This window comes from Typopeltis vanoorti, chromosome 14 (assembly GCF_054136105.1).
Source record: "Typopeltis vanoorti isolate ZY-2024b chromosome 14, IOZ_Tvanoo_1.0, whole genome shotgun sequence".
NCBI lineage: Eukaryota > Metazoa > Arthropoda > Arachnida > Uropygi > Thelyphonidae > Typopeltis > Typopeltis vanoorti.
In genome coordinates, this window is record NC_143562.1 from 4,862,446 (window position 1) to 4,868,550 (window position 6,105).

The window sequence follows — 6,105 nt, forward strand, 5'->3', positions numbered from 1 at the left end:
GCAGCTTGCGCCAGTAGTAGAGTGTTCGTAGTGCTTATCGTGTTTACTCCGTGTCTTTAAATATTTGGACATTACAATTTAAAGACATAACATTTGTTTATAGTAATTTTTAAATAATTTTGAATTATATTAGACTATAATTTTATCGATAATAAACTATATTTTTTAATGAAACAAAACAAGGAGAATATATTTTATTTTAAAATAATTTTGAATTATATCAGACTGTATAATTTTATCGATTCATTCATTTTTTTCATTCATCTTCAAGGCCAACATTTCCTAATTGGGTTGTGGGGACAGCAGCTGCAAGAGGAACTTCCAATGGTCACGATCCTCAGCCACCAAACTCAGGTGTTCTGGTGGGACTCCCAAACGTGTCCACCCAAGGTTTTGGATATAATCTATCCAGCGAGTCCTTGGCCTTCCACGTGATCTCCCACCCTCTGGCTTGGCAAAGAGGGCCTGCTGGGGGAGCCTCTCTTGAGGCATTCTGACCAGATGCCAGTACCAACGTAACTGTGACCTCTCAACACGGAGAAGCAACAGTTGAGTATTCAGAGTTCCCGAATTGCAGAGCTTCTGATTCTGTCGAGTCTTGTCAGCTCTGCAACCCCTCAAAGGAACCTAATTTCAGCAGCTTGGATTTGTGTCTGCATTCTTTCGTCATTACCTAACTCTCATAACCATAGGTGAGGATGGGGACATAGACTGTATTGAAGACAGCAAGCTTTGCCTTCTGGCTTAACTCCCGCTTCAATACTACCGAACGGCCAAACTCCTGCAATGTTGTGCTTGCTGAGCCAATCCGAGTATCCAGCTCTTCGTCCCACTTTCCATCACTCGTGAATATGGGCCCAAGGTATTTAAACTTCTCCACCTGCCTCATTGGGACTCAACTACATGTAGAGTGCACTGGGATGGTTGTCATGAGACCACAAATGTTTCAGTTTTGGCCACACTGATCTTCATTCCAGCTTCTGCACAAACAGCTACAAACCTATCTGGGGTCTGCTGGAGGTCATCTGTGGAAGAATTAAGCAGAACTAGGTCATCTGCAAAAAGCAGCCGTCCAATGCTACATCTTTCAATTCTGACACGCTCACTGCCTCGGCTGTGCCTATCAATCCAGTCCATAAATATTATGAAAAGGAGGGATGACAAAACACATCCTTGGCAGCAGTCAATGGAGACTGTGAAAGGTTCAGAATTTGTGCTGTTTACCCTGACAAAAAACTCCCGGCATTCATACAGGGACTTGATGGCAGCTAATAGTTGGCCATCCACTCCATACTCCTGTATTACTTACCAAAGCTTATCCAGAGGAGCCTGGTCATATCCCTTCTCCAAGTCCACAAAACACGTGTAGACAGTCTTGGCATATTCCCAAGATTTCTCAATGACTTGCCATAAAGTGAAGATTTGGTCAGTTGTGCTTCTACCAGGACGAAAGCCACATTGTTCTTCCTGGAACTTTTACTCAACTATGCTCCTGCACCTTCTTTCTAAGCACCTAACATATACCGTACTTTCCCAGGCAGGCTGAGGAGAGATGCCACGATAGTTGCTTCAAACTCTCTGGTCTCCCCTGTTTGAAGACTGGTATTATTATGCCTGTCTAACATTGCTTGGGTGCTCGCCCAGATATTTTATCGATAATAAACAATATTTTTTTCATGTATATATATTTTTTTACTTTTTTCCCAAACACGTATACACTGTACTTACATCGTGTATGTGTGTATGATTAGAAAAGGCCTAAGTTCGATTCCCATCGTGAAGGAAGAAATCTTTATATGGACTTTTTCAATTGAAGGTGAGTTAGCCGGTCTCATACGGGGGTCGTAGGGTTTTTTCTCCCAAAAACTGGAGTTTTTCATCCCGCATACAGAAAAATCGGCTCTTCAGAACACACGCAATTTACAGACAAAAATACTACTTGTGGTGGTGGTAGTGGGCGGTAGATGGCGGTAATGTGGATGATTGGTAGTAGAGGTGCGGTGTAGTGGTGCAGACGTAGAGTTATACAGTAGGTGTCCTCCCGCGATGAGTTTTCGGACTCCTTGGTGGTGTCATGAATAATAATAATAATAATAATATTAATAATAATATATATTTCGAAGGTTTCAGCACCCCCACAATTTCAAGCTACGAGCCGCCACTGTTGGTGAACAATGATACATCATGGTTTTTATGGTTCTAATGTTCAAAATAGCTTAAGCACTTATTTCCAGGTGTCCTACTCAAGTCTTCAGTTTTCCACATAAAATATTGCTATGGATAAGTCCCATGGAGGGTGGGGTTAAAAACTGAAATATCTTATTAATCAAAACGTCTTTCAATTAGAGCAATTCTAGCACATCTTTCGGACAGCTGTTTCTGAAAAATCTCGCTTAACGTCTAGAATCAAATTTCACGAGAATTATAATCAGCGCAAGCGTTTTATTCTAAGTGCGCATTCATCAGCTCAAAATCCGTGATAAACTGTTCCCACCATCTTCGTTATAAATGAACACGTGTACTGTACTTCCACAGATGCCAGATCCTTCTTCTGACATGCACATGTCAGAAGAAGGAGAATCCATTCCGATCTTAGGGTAACAAATGCATTTCGTGGATGACTGTTTATTATTATACGGCGGAAAATTAGCCTTTCTTATATAAAATTTCTAGTTCTTAAAGTGGTAACTATTTTGCTTTTACAACAGTTGGCAAATTTACGTATAAAGCAAGTGAAATCGAGGATCGGTGACCAATTCGTATGTCATTTATTTATTTCTCCCTTTCAGCATGAATTGACTATTCCTGGCACATTGCCAGCCTCGGTACTATGAAATCTGTGGGTATACAATAGCTGATGGTGGGAAAATAGGTGTATTTTGTCTTCTAGTTCGAAGAGAAAATATACACTGAGGTAGCTTAGCATTAGGAACACTGACCTCATAATGCATTAGTCCACCTCTCTGTGCAATCACGGCTCGCATACGCATACTTGGTAAAGATTCTACAAAATGTCAAACATCATGCATGCGTACCTGTACCCATGTCCGCTGCAGCAACTGTGTCAGTTCAAGCTCATTCCGTGTAGAAGGATCAGAAGTTCTCACACGCTGTTCTAGCATATCCCACCCATGTTTAATTGGGTTACAGTCAGGGCAGTTTGGAGGCCAAGACAATGTGGCGTATTTGTTGTAATGTTCCTACAACCACTCAGTAGTTGTGCAAGCCCGATGACATGGTGCCTTGTCCTGTGGAAACATTGCACTGTCGTAATGCAGACCTTCTGCAGATATGGATGGAGATAGTCGTATAACAGGTTCCTACAGAGTTCTCCATTCAATGTTTATGGGATGATAACCAACGGATCTAGGGCATGCCAGGGGAAAGCTCACCAGATTATATCACCACCTCAACTGGTCTGTGAACCCTAACTGTGAAACCAGGGGATTGGTTGCGTATTCATGATTTAATATTGGGGCGGAGGAGGCTAGTTGAGTAGACGATTTGAGAATACACACATTACGCATCGCATACGACCTATGACTGAGCATCTGCAATGATCGCTGATTCATAAGTAGTACAGAAATAGAAGACATGACACAACATAACTAAAAAAAAAAGAATTTTAATTAGGAAAAGGTTTTTGGAAAATTATCTAGTGTTTTATTCCTTCGGGAGACAGGGCATCTTGGCCCATCTCTCAGTGCGCCACTGCAGGGGATTGTGCTTCGTGTTCCATACCAGGTTCTTTCTCGACAGGTAGCCACGATTTCTTGCTAGTTTAGCAAACAGGATGTTGTTGTTGGTCTCTAGATCCGGAACTTAGAAGGATAATGATGACATTATATCATTTTATGCTGTTTTGGATGATGATGTCTACGTCCGAAGAGCGGAGAGTCTGTCCAATCTGGCAATGCTGGTTGTAGCAATCTGGGACAATTTCAGCCTGATCCTTGATGAGCTGTAATTCCAAAGAGGGAAGCTTAAAATCCAAATAATACCAAACAAGTAAACTTCTAAGATGGTTGAATTGCAGTACCCTGTTCAGATGGAAAGCAGTACTACTCATGTATCTTTTATTTTCAGCACTTGGAGGCAGATGCCCACGCTTCCCTGGTGGTTGAAGTTCTTGTATTAACTTTCCGTCGTAATTGCGCAAGAATAACTTTAACTGTATAGGGTCTCCTGTACTGCCGATTCTGTTGATGTTCCGAGATATCTGTTATGTTAATGACATATTGCTAGGCTGAGTACACAATGGTTTTGATTACTAGATCCCAGGAGGAAAGTGACAATGGTCTGTTTAAATAGTCTTTGAGGCTCTTTGCGGTCTTGGCGATGAGATATTCTTCATGGTCTTCAGGCTGAGCTGGAAGAGACAACCCTAAGATGGTAATTATCTCTTCCTTAGGGACAACACTCATTACAATATTAATCGGAAGCTGCTTGCAGTTGCGACATTTTAAATCCCTCTAGGATGTCAAAGAGATTCCTGGTGGAATCATTGTCCCTAAGGGTGCCTGCTGCATCATCTACATGGGCTATTACGAGTATTTTCGATTCCTCCATGATCAGCGGATCTGATGTTCCTCTAACGGCACGAGTGTTGTTGACTCACTGTAGAAAACGCTCTAGGATCAGAGCAAAAGAAGAGAAATGAGAGTCCATCCTTGTTTGAACCCTTTTTGGATGGTAATAGGGTGGAAAATGTCCGTTTATTTGGATTCAAGTATAGCACTTGTTGTAGCTTCTCTGGAAAATGGAAATGCAGGCCCCTTGCTAACCTAGAGAATATTAAACAGATATGCGTGTCAGAGACTGTCAAACTCTCGGTTGAGATCAAGTGAGAGCAATGATATCGGAATTTTCTTTGTGGATACCACATGGAGCAGATGTGCGATTAAGTACAGATTAAATTCTATCGATCAGCGTGTGATGCCATACACTTGGTGCTTTTGATGACATATTTCATCCATACTTTGTCTGTTATTGATGACACGAGCGAAGTGTCTGTCTTAAAGAGATTAATCGGTAGCTAGTTCTTGATCAGGGAGGAAACCCTATGGGCTTTGGGGATGAATACAGTATGGCATTCCACGAATTCGCCAGGCTTGTATCCGGTTGTAAAGAAGATTCATCAAGTGTTAGGAGAGCGGGATTATAAAAGTCCCACGCCACACGGTAAAACTCTGATCCGAGTCCGTGTGCTTTCTTAGTTCGGCATGTTATTTCGGCCACCGTAAAAGGACGATTCAACTCTACTTGGATGTGCACAGGGAGGGTAGTGATGTTTCAGGAAGAGTTGTCCAGAGAGGCACCATCATCTTCATAAAGTCCACTGTAGTCACTCTGGAAGGATTGAAGTGATGCTGATGATGTTACCACCTTCCGTGGTGTTAATTATGATTCTTTGCTCTCTAAAGCGCTTGCTATACACGGCGGCCGACGGCCCATGTTCTGAGCGCAAGTGTGTTTTAAACTTGAAAATCCCCCATACCTTTGTTTTTCTGTGTCGTATTGAATAGTGTTCCTTGGCGTTGGAAATCTATTAACTGCTCCTTTCTTTGTACAGGTCTCGGAGGAGGCAAGTTCTTTGCAGAAGAGACAACGTTCTTCACCTCCTTCTATCATTTTTTGCTTGATGCTGAGTTTGAAATACGCCAGAGTGTCCTAATCCCAGCCAGCATTGGTCCACCTTGAAACTTCGTCACATCCACCTCAAAGACGGTGAAACAGTTCTTTTTTTTCTTCGTCACGTTCACGTGACAAAGAAAAAGGACATAAGTCGGATGGTAACTTCCAGGGAAGCCCCGGATCGATTTCTATATTTTCAAGATGATAGTACTTGAGCAAAATCGTTTCTGGTCCGAAATTTTGTTCTGATGTTTGCCGAGCCTAACCATCTCGATTTCAGTAAAAACAGTCACCCATCATGATGACATGATGGGTGCCATAGAGATATGGTGCTGAGACTCTGGAAGAATCTCAGGAAGAATGCTGGTCTTGTAGGTTCGCTAGCGGGATGTACATTTAAGAATCCTGTTGGTACAACCCCTGGTACTTCCAATGCACAGCGAGAATACTTCTTTCTGCTTCCCTTTGGAT